Genomic DNA, 18019 nt, shown 5'->3' with positions numbered 1-18019 from the left:
AGGTGTTCTCGTAGTCATCAACAAACAATATACTGGAGGGGGGTGGTGCTGCTCATATCAGATTCTGGTATTTCGCCCATCACATGGAATCTTGATTTTTGAATGACGTAAGCAAACGTCATATGTCACATAGCGACAACCTCACTTTAAACCCACTTTACGTTCCCATAAAGAAGGCGAGGCGATAAACCCGAGTTTGCCACTCACTAGCTCAACTTAAAATGAAGGGTAATTCGAAATTTAACCCGGGTGAAATGATTATGGTCGACCACAGATTGAAACGTCATAGTTAGAGCAGGGTATAAGTTAGTCCTCTCTGCAAAGATGTGTTGGAGATATGAAAACTGCTGAAATCTTTTCGTCAGTCGAGCATAATAAACACTTTCACACCTTCAGCTCTCATCCAATTTTTGATATTTTAAATATTTATGTCAAATAGTTATGTAATTAATTCGGTAGTAAAATTTGAAAACCTGTGGGAATCGACCTTTTAACAGGAGTTGTGCCTCTTGAAAATACTAGTGATACAGAACAGATAGTAATTCTTTCTTAGAGAAAGTAAACCATTTTGTGAAGGAAAATTCTATAGGCATAACTTTGGTTGGCGGCGATTTCAATGAGACGTTAAAAAGTATAGAATAAAAAGTTAAGATAAATATACAAAGATTTCCTAGCCTGTTAATAATTTGATAGCTTTAATGAAAAATCTAAATTTTATAAATATTTGGCGTTTTCTACATGAAATCACACAACAGTTTACATGGAGGAGAAAAAATGAGTCGTAAGCAAGTAGGAATGATGTTATTTAAATTGGAAAATAATTTCAATCTCTCGTTTAATATTGTAAAATTAAACCGGCACTGATTAAAGTGACTGACCATCAAGGGAAGGTATTAAACCTTCGTGCAGGGACTTCTGAAAGGGTGAATGAGTACTTGAAATTAAATAATTCTATCTAAAAAAAAATGAATATAAACAAAAAACAATCGATAAAAAAATTAATACGTTCAAAAGTCGTATAATCAATAGTGACATTACCGATATCCATCTACCATTGGACATTCTAAAAAATCTAAATTAGGGACGAATCTATTCTCTACTGTAAAAGAAAATCGAAATCATGAAGGGAGACAACAAGAAAATTAGAAAGAGAATTAGAGCAACTACGACAATTAGCGATGGACAATTTAAAGAAAGTGAAAAACTAACATATACTATAAATCCATTAGAGTTACAATTGGAAACAAATTATAAATATAAAGCAATGGGGCTCAAATTAAATCAAAGGAAAATGGGTGTACTTAGGGGAAACGAATAATGCTTATTTTCTAGGTTTAGAAAACAACGACAAGTATATGCGATCAATTTCAACACATGTTTACAACATAAAATGAATGTAAATGTCTCTGTAAGTGTATGCAGTCTGCAAAGCTGTTAATTCATTCCTATGTTTAGATGTGTATGTTCAGTATATCACAATCTTGTTTTAAGGAATACATTTATTAAAAGTACTGACAAGTTAAGGTGATGATAAATGTATACACTGACATTGTGTATAAGCACCTATTTGATCCCATCACAAATGCACCGTTGTGTACTAAGTTTCCCACGACAAAAATTCAATACATATAACTTCATGTCACACACTTTTTTATCAGCTGTTAACTATCAAAAAATATATAATAGTATACTATTTAATAATATCTAATTATAACGAAATGATCAGAACACACTTTGAAATGACGTTTGGTTTGATCTTAGACAAAGTTTGCTTAGTTGATGCGAGCAAGCCACACTCGTCTACATTCTATTGAAAACTCTTTTGTCTGAATTCCATGTTGCTTAATCAATTCAGAAATATCTAAAAACTTTAAACCAGTATCTCCAGGCTATAAAATCAGAGATGGAAAATCATCTATTGAAAATCCAACACCTAATAAAACCACTAAAAACCTGATAAAACCAAATAGACCCTAAAGTATAACCAATGCCTGACAAGGAAATAGAGCTTGGTATAAGGGTCATTTTCTTTAATTCAATTGTTTTTCTTCAAAACTTTATAATAGCAAATGTCAATCTACAATATTCGTTTTTGCATAGCAGTACCGAAGTACTGGCTACTGAGCAGGTGATACCGTCGTGGACTGACAGTCAATCAGCAGATTATTGATCCAGTGGTAGTAATACCTTTAAAGGAACCTATTGGCGGAAGCAGATGCGCATTTCGACAAGAAATGTCTCGCCAATGTGCTTGAGGAAGAACAATTTAAAAATAAAAAAAAAACGTTAAACAGGTAGTATGTGGTTTTGTCGGCTGTCTATAATAGTTTTTCTAGCATATGTACCTTTCTCATTTGAAAAAGGGCTTTATATGAGTTGGAGCAAATAAATTTGCAATCTGATTTATCAAACGACCATTTATTAAATAGGAAAACATTTGTATGATAAGATTGTGTGGAAGTGTAGTATTAAGAATTGAAAAATCAAAAATGTCAACCGAAACAAAAGTCGCTGTCAGTTTTTTTTTCGACTGATGAGTTTGGATATCCTTTTAGCATCTTTTTTTTTCTGTAATCAATACCTAAGTTTTTCTTTCTGAACTTTTCTTTCAAAAGTATTTCTCTGCGCAAGACAACATGTCCGCAATTCTTTACAGTTGTGCTCCTTAAATTTATTCTCTTCCGCATTTGAAATTTTGCCCATGAAAATTGTTAAACCATCGTACCTGTACGCCTTTTCCAATCGTCTTATGATACACCAGTTAACGAATTTTAATCTGAAACTGCCATTATGATCTTAACATTATCTTAAATGTCTAAACAAATAACTATTAAGTCATATTCAATCTTTCAGTCAATTTTCAGATTGTTTGACTGCGGTAAATTACGTGCTGTTCAAACGATGCGCTTGAAGTCAGTTCAGTTCTGTTCAGTACCTTTTCAGACAATTTTTTTTAATTGACTGCAAGAGAATGGTACTGAATTAACCGCAGTGGATAAGTCAGAAAATTGATTGAAAAACTAAAAATGACGTATCATTTACTGTTCAGTTTTTTAAAGAGCTGTTGGGATCAAAATGACTGTTTCAGACTCAAATGTGTTTACAAGTGATATTTATTCTCATAATATGCACAAGGTTTCTGTATATTTAGCCTCTCTCGTACATCTCTATACATACAATACTACAAAATTTCTCATAAAAGATATTATTATCCTGAGATATAATTTTGTTTATGACTGAAGAAAAACAATATTGATCATATTGTTGAATAACATTTAAAAAAATAAATGCTGATTGTTTAATCAGTCTTCTACCCTGGCCTGTAAATCTCTGAGGTCACCATGATTTATAAAATATGATACAAATAATAAAAATTAACATGGCAGGTAAAAACTTCACTGTTCTAATTCTATACGACAGACGCGCGTTTCTTCTACATAAGACTTATCAAGCTTTCACTGTCATTGCTTGAATAACATGTACAGGTTCAATCGGGAAGAAATATGTACAGGTGTGTACAAATAAAACATGAAGGTCGCATGAATTACACTTGTCACTAGCATTCAGCTCTGTATCTCAATAACACAACTGGATGTGCCATGACTTTGTATATGCCGTTTATTCAGAAAACACGAATTATCTTTATTTTGGCATGCAAATGAAACAAATCAAGACTTATACGTTCAACTTTTTCCATTCTTTTTAAATTTTCATGAAGATTAAATGCTTAAAAAATGAATACAAATCAACTCACTGAAGATAAAGCTTAAGTCAACAGTTGTTTATCGATGTTCTCGTATAAATAAGTATCTCATAACGTTTATTTCTATATAATTCTTGTGAAAGGAACTTTTATTTTGCTGCTCATATTTTATTTTGTTTTGTGTGTTTCCAGAACATGTGTAGTGCGCACGGAAATGGGTACTCACACTTGTTTTTTAATTGCTTAAGGATCAGTACAGTTTTGGTACAATTCCAGTCCAGATAGAAACCATCCGCCAAGTAGATAGTGTATTTCAACTAGAATTATTTAAATGGTTATGTTTGTTTAAAGTTTTTAGTTGCTGAAATATCTCAAAACTGAGGTTGCAAGTATCACAGGCTAGGTTGTCCTTAGATGGATTTAGTTATTCTGATTAGACCATTATAGACGAAGTTTTTGGAACTTCAAAAAGGTTATTTGGTCTGTTTTTACGAGCGTTCCCACATATTTGATTGATTGATATTTGTGTGCTTAACGTCCGGTGGCAAATATTTCATGCATGGTCATGACGAAAACAAGTTGACAACAAATACAACAGGTTGGTTCTGTAATAGACGCCGTCTGGGATGAAGGTCGGAGAAATTTGGACTGCCACTGGAAAATGAGGGTATATTAGATACGGACAGAAATTTTGCATGTTTTATGCAAATTAATCTATTTACACAAAACTAAAGTGGCAACTAAAGTAAAATGACTATTAGAACATGTTGACACTGCACAGATCTTGGTTAGTGCCATTTCACAGTAAATTTAAAAGAATTCCTAATGTATAAAAATTTCATGATAGTTTTTTACTTTGTTATTTTTTTCTGACGAAAATATACACACAACTTTGAAGAAGAAATAACCTTTATCCCCAACACATTCTGTATGTGCCTGTCCCAAGTCAGGAGCCTGTAATTCAGTGATTGTCGTTTTTTGCTGCATTTCATATTTGTTTTTCGTTTATTATTTTGTTCATAAATCAGACCATTTTTAAAGCTGACTATGCGGTATGGATATGCTCATTGTTGAAGGCCGTACGGTGACCTATAGTTGTAAAGTTCTGTGTCATTTGGTCTTTTGTGGAGAATTGTCTCATTGGCAAACATACCACATATTCTTATTTTTATATTTGGGACATTTCATGTACCAGAATCTTAACAAATACAACCACAAAATGACAGCATAATCCTCCGATCACATTGTCTATGGGCCTGAAGCTGTAAGCAAAACTTATCCCGAGTCATGTGAAAAAGTAGCTGAAGTTTACCTAATTTGTACATGGACCGTCAATATTGTACAAGAGTTTGACACTGACAAAATATCATTATTCTATGACTTGCAGTTACTTAGACCTGGACCATAATGCTAAAGGAATAATTGAATGACTCATGGACATACAAATGTATACACATGCATACACAGGCCAATTGAGTTTATCCAACGATGTATCCTCTGGAGGGTGAGAATACGAATACGAAACCTTTTTTTTTTTGCATTAGATATAACTACAAAAAAAAGCTACATGTAGCTCTAAACCGAAATAAAAACTGGGATATAAAAAGCCTAAGTGTCGGTTACTGTAAAGGTCAGAATTATATTTGGTATCAGACAATATTGTATTTATTTTTTCCGAAAATTTTATTTGAAAATATTATTTCAAGCTATAAAAAAATGGAAGTACAATTTTAATGTCCAACCTCTAATAATGGTATTGCAGGCCATTTTTAGTCATGTGATTATTTCATTATTTGTCCCTTATATTAAAAGCACATGAATTTTAAAACAAACAAATATACAGATTGTTGATAAGAAAGTTTTGGATGAAACCACCAATTCAGAAGCTTATTATTTGGTGCTATCTGCAATACTTATACATGGACATAAATATTTGTTCCCTATTTTTTTTCTTAATATATTTCATTTCAAAACACATTTGTGTACGAAAATATCTATAAGTCATTTGTGTATGGGTTTTTAAAAACTAAAGGTGTTGAAAGATGTAGCATTGTCTGCATTTTAGTTGTTTAGTTGGTGATAATTTTGTCTTCAATTCTTTTTGTTTTCTCTAATGTATGCACATTGATAATAATTTACAATTTATTTTGGATGAAATATATCGCAAATATCATGACAACAAATAAAACATGTGTTTAAATCGAGCTGTGAAATTGTTATTTTGTTATTAGTTGTGGGGATGAAAAGAAACGATGTGATCAAATAATTTGGTCTTTAGTAGCCTGTGCCAATTGGAAGGACAATACCTGTTGCAATTAGACATGTTGGACCTGTTGCTCAATCAAACAACGTTCATGCTTTCCAAGAATATTGTGAACTTCTAAACTGGATGGTATCATACATTTTACCGTTTGCTTTCAATTATATTTACGATTGTTAAGTTCAAGTAAATTGTTTTTACAAATTACAATTTTACCAATATTATGGCAGGACACAAATTCACAACACTGTCAACCTATATCTTATTTTGACGTTACATTTTTGTACCTCTGCACGGAAGAGTTCTAATTATACTTCAGGCATACTTTATTAGGTGGATTCCCCTATAATGCTTTTTGAGTTTTGATAAAAACAAGACTAAAGTATATAGTTCTTGAATTGCTTTTTAATAGATCACAAGTAAACCAATTTTGATCTTAACCATTATTTTGATTGAACAGCTCTTAATCTGAAAAAAAAATTACAAAATAATGGTCATTGTTGTAGTCAGTTTTCAGAGTTATCTACTGCAGTAAATTCTGTACTGTACAGGGTTCATTCGCAGTTAATTAAGACCTGTTCGGTGGTCGGTATTTACCTGAGCTCATCAACAACGAACTGAATTGTCTGAAAAGCTACTGACCAGTACTACATTGACTGTTCGATTGATACTTTTCTGAATGTCATAACAAAATTCAGACACATTCAGACAATGAATGGTCATTTCAGAAACTGGTGACTTTATAGTGTTGGTCGTAGACCATCAGTCCTTATTCATTTGATTTATTGCACAACTGAAGATGTAAAAGTAGTATTAACGAAACATGATTTTTTCTTTCTCACATTCCTCGTACAAAATAAAAAGAATTAAAACCACTATATCATGTGGTAACTTCATTTATAAGAAAGCTAATATTTTACTTGAGATTATGATTTACCGGTTCAGTCGAGGTTCTTTTTCATACAGAAGGAACTGGGCTTGTAAAGTGAGTGCAAAAAAGTTTGTTAGATTATCACTCAAACCATTGTGTAACTCCTTATTATAATTTTCAAGGATCTAAAAATTTAAACTTTTCACTTTAACTCAAATTTATACGGAATGAACTTATTTTGAAAGCTTAAAATTTCTACACATTAAAACGTTTGTAAATATTTGAATTGATTTCAACCTAAAGAATAAGGAGAATGAAAGGTTAAATGAGACTTTAAGACTGATATAAAAGTAGGCATTAGTTGTTTGTTTTAAAGTAAGAAAGGTTGTTATTAGTTACAAAATTAGTATGCAGAAAATTATGTTTTGGTAATAAGTATAACAAAATATAGACGTATTCCGTTTTTAAACAGGTTAAGTATGATAACTGATGATTGTGCATGATACACAAAAACAACAAGGAAGCACTGTAATATATACGATAGTTATCGAAAACAAAGATATAGTGTTTTTGTCTAACCTTGAAAAACTTTTGTCCCAATACTTTCCCTCAGTAAAACTTGATTCTTTTCTTACAAACATGTTATACGTGAGGGCATATTTGTAGCACATTTATCCATTCTTTTATAAATTTCTAGTTATGAATTTCAGACAGGGCTAAACTCTATTAATATATACAGTCATATATCTATAAATCAAAACCTTTACTTTATGTTGGTACAAATTAACATGACAAAAGTATGATTTCACCTGTATTAATTAAATGTAAACGTTATTTCTTTAAAATACTTGTTTCATGAACAGTTCCCCAGCACGTGAAGCTGATGAACTGTTCATGAACCTTAAGTTCATAAGGTAGCAGTGATCGCTTCGTTGTACAAGTCTACAAAATAAATATTGAGAAGTGAGATACATGTATAAAGATACGAAAACATAATGAAAACAAAATAACACGCATTCAGACGGTGGGAGGATAGAAAAACCCTTATCTAACTCGACCGCAATAAATAGGGCTTCTGGTGACATTATCCAGTAACTTATTTCAACAGGACAAATATATGAGCTAAAATAGTTCGTTTTACTAACATAATAAATCTAATATCAGCCGAATTACGCAATACGATAAATACAGACCAATGACGAAATTCAAATATATAAACACCAAAAGATGCAAGCTATTGAGTCTAGTGTGATTGTTTATGACAATACATAACATTCGTATATATAATTTCAAAATTAATTTAGATGCATTATTGTCTTCTTTTTATACCAATATCACTTCATTAAATTATTAAGTTTTATTGTGTGTATTAACAAATCAATTTAAGCTGGTACCCAAACCTTCATTGTCGTTTGTATTTTTTATTTACATATTCGTATTTTCTTACCTAGACTTATGATTTTCGAACGAACACTTGAATACGACTTTCATTTTTAACTTCAAATTATGTCTCTCCGTCTTCACAAGTCAAAAAATTAATCAAAACGTTTTTGTTTAGTTTTAAATTAAAAAATATGTCTGACCTCGAAGAACATCGTGTATTGACAAATAGATGATCTTGTTTTAAGGGTTGCTATCTCCTTGACTTAAAGCTTATATCTACATTCACCAAACCCCCCTTCTCATTTCGAAAATTGTTCCCTTTTTTCAAGTTTTGTTTTTCTTCATCTCATGTAAAAGAGCCTACTGCTAATGACTGCTGAAATTGGACTAAATCGTATAGAAAAAATCAAAACATTTTTCGCACAATCTCCAAGACGAATAAATGTAGGTCTGTTTCAACTGTTTTTAGTTTTTGGATTTGAACGTTGCATTATATGTATAGAAAGCTACATGTAAGTATAAAAAGGATAAAACATCCTGGTTTTACGACGATGTTGTTAACAGATCCATTTATATATTCAAATACAATCCCGTTTCACTTGTTGATCATTTGAATTAACTTATTCTTTAATGCTATCAATTTACCCTCTATGAGTTTGGCTATTAGTTTTGGTCCCTATTGGTCATAAAGGTCCCCACCCACATTTAAGGTATTTATTCATCCGTAGCTTTCAAATGTTGAGATTTGAGTCGTAAAGAGCATAAATCCACAGCAGCACTGCAGACGCATCCAAATTTAAAGGTACTATTTTAATTTATAGAAACTGCAGTGAGATATTTGAATATTGGCTTTATCGGTATTAGCATCGACTTAAATTCGAATTAATATACAACTAAATGTGCCCTGTTACATAATGAAGACGCTATTGGTCATGAATCCTCTAGGTACAAATGTAATGATATTTCAGGATTGCGAATGTCATGTTTTTTTTCTCAGACTGCGCAAATTACACCACAGTCCCAGCCAAGGAGGATTGAGTACTCATAAACATATTCCCGTTTGAATGGTTTTACACTAGTAATTTTTTGGGGCCCTTTATAGCTTACTGTTCGGTGTGAGCCAAGGCTCCGTGTTGAAGACCGTACTGTGACCTATAATGCTTTACTTTTATAAATTTTGACTTGGATGAAGAGTTGTCTCATTGGCACTCATACCACATCATCTTATATCTATTAAACCCGTCCCATTATGTTCGTGCCTGTCAGGCAGTTCTTTTTTTATCTTTCGATTTGTTTCACATTTTGTCGTGCCGGGTCCCTTTAAAGCATACATGTATATATGGTTTTTGATCTTTTTTAATCATGTTAATGGTGTACAGTGACGATGAGCTATACGTGTAGGTGTTAAACTTTGTTTTTTGGTTGAAAGTTGTCTCGTAGGCAATATTTGCACATCCCTTTACTTTATAACTAAAGTAAACAAAAAACAAAAAAATCTTTTGTCAAAGTAACTGGAAAGATCGATATCGGGAGACAAGAGAAAATAATCTGTTTAAAATAATGTCATAAAAAAAATGGCAGTATATTGGAAGAAGATATATATGTTGACAAATAAATGATTGTGGAAACAAGATAAAGGAGGAGATACGATAAGATAGAGCCATGATTTAGTCCTGAAATTGCAAAAAGCCTTTCAAAATTCTGTCAATCTCGTTGATCGTTGATAAATGAATAGGACAATATAATCTGGACACTTTATAAATGCATATATACAGGTCACTTTTGATGTCACTATAACGTCATAACTATAAAACAAATCAACGTGCAAGCCTGAAATGACCTTTTCGCGCATAGTTTTTGGTGACAAGGTTACATTCTGAACTCAGCTTTACTCCAAAAAAATATTTTTTACACATTAACATAACATTGTTGATAAACGCATGTTTACCAACACATCTTTTTTGGTAAAACTGTTACTCATACTCAAATCTTAATAACAAGATCTCAAAATGAGGCTATTTTGGCAGTATTGGCTGTTTTGTACAAAATTTCAGAAGTTTGTAGACCTTATATCAATATGTAACAGAGTAATTTGAAGAAGAAGAAAATAAAAAAAACAACTGATATACTGATGTTCAACAGGTTAATGTCTTATCAACATCTGAAGGATGGTATTTGATTGATTTGTGAATCTTTTTGTTTAATTCAGGGGCAAACAAGTGGCCCTATCATACCTTCTCCTTTATCAGTAATTGTCTCCGATAATATAGTTTATCTAGATGAAATCTTCTATTTAAATAATGGGAAATATCGGAAAATCTTATTCAGAATTGGAAAACTATTTGATCGATAAATATCTCAAATCAAAATTTGAAATATAATTTCCAAGACATTGATTATCTAAAATTAACCTGTAAGAAAATTGTATCTTTATTACCACGTAAACAAAATGAAACTTAAGTAATGTTTGGACCAATCGTATATTTGCAAGCATTTAACATATTTGCTGTTGAATTGTGTGTTTGATCCGAATATTAATTGTTCCTATTGGAACGAAACTATATCGATTCATTATTGATCTTTCATTCGTCTCTGAGAATGTGTACTTGGCTTTACCTTTGGACAGAATAAGGACTGTTTTCGATACGACTCAATCGGGAGGCGAGATCATATGCAAATATTAAAAACTTTGTTGAAAAAGTACGTTTATAAATTATAATCTTGTAGAAATGCGGAACACACTGATAGAAAATGATTTAAATGACACTCATAAACATGTACATATGTATTTTAGTCTTGCAGATTATAAATGTCTTTGCTAAATGTGTTCTTTTTTAGGTTTACATTTTATTATAATGACACAACGTTGACCGACCGATATCCTGTTACGATGTTTCATTCTACTGAAAAGTTGAATAATTTGCGGTTATTTTAACCTCATTTCAAAATCATGTAAAGAAAACTGACATGACTTGATTAAGATAAAGAAAATATTCACTTAATCTTGTAAATCAGAATACGTGGACTTTTCTCGATATGTATATATTGAAAGATGTAAATAGGACGATGATATAACGTGTTACTTCACTGGTTTAACAAAATGTCTTGCAAATTTACATATAACTTACTGATCATCTTATGGTTTACATATATGACAAATGGATGTAGGTGTCATGTTCAACATCCACAATTAATTTTTTGCAAAGAAAATGTTGTAGGTAAGTATTTCTTGTCCCAGGCAGAAAATCCTGGCCGTGTTAGGCGCAACTTTTTGGAAGTTTTGGTCCTCGGTGCTCTTCAGCTTTGTACTTGTTTTGTCTAAGCGTCACTGGTTAGTCTTGTGTGGACTAGACGCACGTCTGGTGTATTGAATTTTAAGCCTAGTACCTTCTGCTAGCTATTATTCGTGTGTTTCTTTGTCCTATATGTTCTCCCATTTATTTGTATTGTGGTCCTGTCATGTGATGTTGTCGTTTTGGTGTTGTGTTTGACGTTGCCATAAATGAAGGAGGTTTGGCATGCCACAAAACCAGGTTCAACCCACCATTTTGTTTCTTAAAATGTCCTGTACCAAGTCAGGAAAATGGCCATTGTTATATTATAGTTCGTTTCTGTGTGTGTTACATTTTAATGTTGTGTTTTTGTTGTGTCGTTGTTCTCCTCTTATATTTGATGCGTTTCCCTCAGTTTTAGTTTGTAACCCGGATTTGTTTTTATCTCTATCGATTTATGAGTTTCGAACAGCGATATACTACTGTTGCCTTTATTTGCTTTACAATATTTATTATATAGGTTAATTTATATTTATCCTTTCTTATTGAAAGTTTACATAAAGTGCGGAGGCTTACTAAAATCATAGATATAAGCACAGGACAATGAAATTGAACTGTTTATACACTTAAAAGGCTTACACTAATTATAGACGCAATCCTTTAAAATGGAACGGTTACGATTTGTAATCATACAACATATACAATACGAAAAAGAAGGAAAAAAACATTGATGACGTATGTTCATAAAAAGTCGTTCATACTGAGTTAAGATCAATTAAAAATGATAGCAGAATGCAATACATATGTATAATACTTTACGGAGGAGTTTTGGATTTTTCGTTAAAAGGCGTTATTTAAACAGAAAGAAAAACAGTTTATTGTGTACAACTTTATTCTCGGATTTGGAACCTGCTCTTACAGGCATAACTCTTCTTTGCGTTGAATTACAATATTTATGTATATACACTTTTGAATACGGCATCCGTCCAACGGTAGCATATTATGAAATTATGTGACGTCACAAATGTATTCGTTTACTTGATTATCTCTTCTCACTTTTGGAGTACATACATATGCAGTATGTTTTAAGTTTTCATGTTGTGTCCTTTGACAATTCTTTTATTATCTAAATCAATTGTTTACGGTAGTACATGTACACTTTTTAACCTTTCCGCAAGTACTTTCGATGTGATTTTATAGTCCGTTTTCAAGAGCGTTTTAGGATGCCAATTGAGTAACCCTATCCCAAGATTGAAACATAAGGGTTATCATACCTTTGTACTAAGATTAACAGAGCTATTTTGTTCTAAATTTTCTATAACAACCGCCACGAAAACCAATAAGTTTTATCAAATTCACTTTAGTCCGTGTTTTACAGTAATGTTTGCTTACTCTGTGTCAGATTAATTTCTAGTAAATACTTGAAATTTGTCATTTCAAAACATAATAAAGGTTAAGAAAACCGGGGTGTACAGAGATGTTTTGATATTCATTGATGTTTAGTATATAGAAAATAACATAAACGTCTCATATTAATCTAAAATATTTGCCATAACTTATTGTTGATTCCTTTTCAGTTTTTGTTGGGAAAGTAACTAAGGAAGAACTTCCAAAGACAAGATATGACCTAAACATTAAATATCACTTAAAGTTACGTACTTCATTAAAGGTAAGATAGACGGGTTATGTTGCTACAATAAGAAAACAAATATTTCCTTGATCAGATCAGTTTTAAAAGGCGTCATAAGAACAGTCCAAATTTCTTTAATGAATTCGTCTCGTTATAGACAGTGTGATATATTATTTCATACAATGCTACATCTGATAGGTTAATGTTTGAGACATTGTGTACGTAAAATAAACCAATCTTACGTTTCAAGTTCGAATTTAACTAAACGTAAGCTGTTACAAGTTTTTCGTTGTTGTATGTTTTTGACATATTGATTTAATTTTTTAACTGCCTTTTCTTAAGTTGAATTTGTTAAAAATATTAAAGATTCTGGACAATTAAAGCTAACAGTACGGTATGTGCACTTATATATTCGTGAAAAATCTTATGATAACCTCTTTGTCCTATTATACAGTTGTTTCTTGTCAACGTTTACCCTAAATCCTTGAATGAAATTTTCCCCTAACAAATACGAATACTTTTAAATCGTATATCAAAAATAAAAAAGTATTATACATGAATAAGAAATCTGCATTTATTTGTAGTTTTAAAGGTAATGCTAAAACATACATGTAATTTTCAAATATTTCAGGGAATTCATGAACCAGTTGGATCAACCATCATTATACAGACATCTTCTCATTCTTCGGCATGTGGTAGTAGACTGACCGCGGGCGCAAAATGGTTATTGTCAGGTACAAAACACCGTAACATTTACACGATATACATATTAGTCAATATTCGAGAGTATAATCCCTTCATTCACTAGTTTGTTATTGGCATGATTTCAATGCTCTATAAGCTTTCTGTGTTCTGTCGTATAAGTGAGAGGTTTAGCGCTATAAAATCAGTTTCAATCCACCATTTTCTACATTTGAAAATGCCTGTACCAAGTCAGGAATATGACAGTTGTTGTCCATTCGTTTGGTGTGTTTTGTCATTTGATTTTGCCATGTGATAAGGGACTTTCCGATTGAATTTTCCTCGGAGTTCAGTATTTTTATGATTTTACTTTTTTGTATTTGTTAGTTTATAATTATAGATTATCTATTGTCTTGAAAGCGAGAGGACAATGGATATTTCTGACATGTTACAGGCATTTTCCGAAGAAAATTCTGGGTCAAATCTGGTTTAAGAGAGCTATCATCTTCCCATGGAAAAACTTATCTGAATAAAATCTTCTTTTCCCTGTTCTTTTTAGGTGATGGTTGAACCACCGATTAGCAATAAACTTATTATATTGCATTATATTACTATATATGGGTAGAAAAAGTATATCTACCCATGACAACGTTAACTAGTACCAATGTAGTTTTGTTTGTTTATATTTAATGTTGCATCAATGTAATAACAGCTCTTTAGAAAATTCTTTAAGCTTGAAGATTTACATTTTTGTTTAAAACCTTTCAGCTCAATTAATCTTTTTCTGTTTTTTTTTTTTTTTTTTTTTTCAGCTTTTGGTTTACTGAAAAGAAGATGTTTATTTAGTTTGTGTTCATCATTAAAAAGATAAGAAAAATTGTATAAATCTTTATTGAACTCGAAATTGAGCAGTAGAAGCCAAACTTAAAACAAAATGCGATACGTTTATTTATAGAAGCATAAATAAACTTCTATTGTAATGGAATTTAATTGCTGCACCATTGAGTAGTGACAAGAAACATGTTGTGTAAAAATGAGAAAAATCATTGCTCTGGAAAGGTTGAATAATTATCAAACTACCATATACAACAAAACAAAGTAAATTAAATTAACTATTGAGCCTCAAATAGTTCAACTAAACTTGCATAGTGAAATGATATGATCGAAACTGTAATGAACCCGTAAAAATGTGGCTAAAATTGAGTAACACTCGCCACAAAATTAACGTGTACAACAATCATAGCCGGATATAACTTAAGCCTGCTTTATCAGTCGTAATAGGTTTATTCTCTTTTCAACACTCCACATCAGCTTTTAAGATTATAAAGTGAAACAGCGACCCGTCTTTTCGCTATCATATTTTCCAAAGGGGACATCCTGGCCAGCTCCGTCGGCTTTTTTCCTCTGCATTACCAACAATACCCAAACAGGAAAAGAAAATTATAGTAGAGTATTAGAAAATCTAAAAAACATCTACAATGGATTATTAGCTTCACAATTGTTTTTGTTTTCAGGGTATTATATTATTCTATAATCTTATTCGTTAGGCACATAATAGTTACTTTTTCTATACAACATTTTCGAGGTTGCTTGTTTAAGGCTAGGATCGCCATCTCTTATCTTTAATTTTCTATGTAGTGTTTAGTATTGTTTTAATATTGTCGGTGTTATTCCTCTGTCGTATATATTTTGTTTGCTTTTCTTTGAGTAATGGTTTTCGAATATTCGTTTTGTATCTGTCCTTTTTGGCATATGAACTAACAAAACCATTTTGAATATTCAGATACTATATGTTCAATATCTACTCGTTTTTGGCCTTGGACAGACAATATGGTAAATGCCAGTAATTGTTGATTCATTACTTCATTTATTTATATATCAAAGTAGACCATTTCGTATTTTATTCATGTATTGCATTTATTTGCTAGTAAAACCTTGGAAACCACTGTAAACAGTAAGATCTCCACTTAACACATATTACATTGTGTTTCTCCCGTAGTAAGAGGGTTATGTCTCTTTGTTTGATACACGGATTTTAATAAACCAAAAAAAATATTGTGCTATTATATGCTTGGTAAGTTCAATAGTTAAATCTTGATGGTAAATTGTTTTAGTTTTTAGTAAAAGTATCAGTTGAAACGGATACAAAGAATCTAAATTTCTTGTTCCTTAAATAAGCAAGTTTGCACAAAGGACACATGTTTTTCCCCTGCAATAAGCCAAGAGAAGACATTTATATCCCCCCCATAGTAAGATGGTCAACAAAACCGTGTCAGCCAAATTTGACTTCGGACGGTTACCTTTCGTTCTAGCTAAGAGATTCCTGGAGTCCGATACATTGTATTTCGAGGGTACTGGATATATGATACCATGAGTCCTGCGCAGTCAAATTAGATTCCTTTATTTACAAATGTTTTTCATGATATGAGCTATATGGTATTTTGTACCCTTCAAGACATATATGAACCAATAATCGATCTGGTCGACAGTTTATTATGAATTTATGTAATCAATATTGAAATATTTCATTGAATTGCTTTACACCTTCAATAGTTGCACATTGAACGTCATATATTTCAGAGGATCAAATATTGCATGTAAATGGCAAAACATAAGAATAACATAAAATAGTTTGAATGAGAAAACTAAATAATTATTAATCATAAACATTGGAAGAAGATCAATACTATTTGTTTGTACAGGTACATGTTTTTCACAAGAAACGGAGGAAAACATTGATTTTACCGCCTTTAAGATTTTAAAGTATAATGAACCAAAAATATATTTCAGGGTCTCGGGATAGTAAGACAGGCACGATACGTACTAGTTCATGTGGTAACTTCTTTTTCGATACCGTTAACATTACAGTTGATCAGATGATTTACCTGTTCAGTAGTGGTCCTGATTCATACAGACAAAACTGTGATTGTAAAATAAGTACAATACCGTTAACATTACATTTGAGCAGCTGATTTACCTGTTCAGTAGTGGTCCTGATTCATACAGACGAAACTGTGATTGTAAAGTAAGTACAATACCGTTACCATTACATTTGATCAGATGATTTACCTGTTCAGTAGTGGTCCTGATTCATACAGACGAAACTGTGATTGTAAAGTAAGTACAATACCGTTAACATTACATTTGATCAGATGATTTACCTGTTCAGTAGTTGTCCTGATTCATACATACGAAACAGTGACTGTTAAGTAAGTACAATACTGTTAACATCACATTTGAGCAGATGATTTACCTGTTCAGTAGAAGTCCTGATTCATACAAATAGAACTGTGACTGTGAAGTAAGTACAATATCATTAACGTTACATTTGAGCAGATGATTTACCTGTTCAGTAGTGGTCCTGATTCATATAAAACAAAACAGTTACTGTAAAGTAAGTACAATACCGTTAACATTACATTTGAGCAGATGATTTACCTGTTCAGTAGTGGTCCTGATTCTTACAGACGAAACAGTGACTGTTAAGTAAGTAGAATACCGTTAATAATACATTTGATCAAATGATTTACCTGTTTAGTAGTGATTCTGATTCATACAGACATAACTGTGACTGTAAAGTAAGTACAATAGCGTTAACATTTGAACAGATGATTTACCTGTTCAGTAGTGGTTCTGATTCATACAGACATAACTGTGACTGTAAAGTAAGTACAATAGCGTTAACATTTGAACAGATGATTTACCTGTTCAGTAGTGGTTCTGATTCATACAGACGAAACTGTGACTGTAAACATGGTAAAGTAAGGACAATACCGTTAATATTACATATGAGCAGATGATTTATCTGTTCATTAGTGGTCCTGATTCATGCAGTTGAAACTGTGCCTGTGAAGTAAGTACAATACCGTTTTTAGATTATGATATTTACTAATTTAGGAAATCGTCCACAGGCTCATAGACTATTATAATAACTGATATCATTGTAAATATTTTAATGGACATTTGAACATTTGGAGCATGATATGCTTATCCTTCCGGGGTCTCTGAGATCATACCCGGTTTTTGGGGCTTGTATTGCTCAGTCTTTAGTTTTTCAGGTTGTGTTTAGCATACTGTTGTTTTGCTTTTGACAGTTTTTTGTCCGTGCCGCTGTATTGTTAGTTTGTTTTCGACTTATTTGTATGATTACCCCTTTTGTTTCTGTTCCTTCCTTTTTGAAAAGTCATAGATATCGATCAATAACTACACACAATTAAAA

Source organism: Mytilus californianus, unplaced genomic scaffold (assembly GCF_021869535.1).
Source record: "Mytilus californianus isolate M0D057914Y unplaced genomic scaffold, xbMytCali1.0.p SCAF_8, whole genome shotgun sequence".
Classification (NCBI taxonomy): Eukaryota; Metazoa; Mollusca; class Bivalvia; order Mytilida; family Mytilidae; genus Mytilus; species Mytilus californianus.
This window is presented reverse-complemented; position numbering follows the sequence as displayed.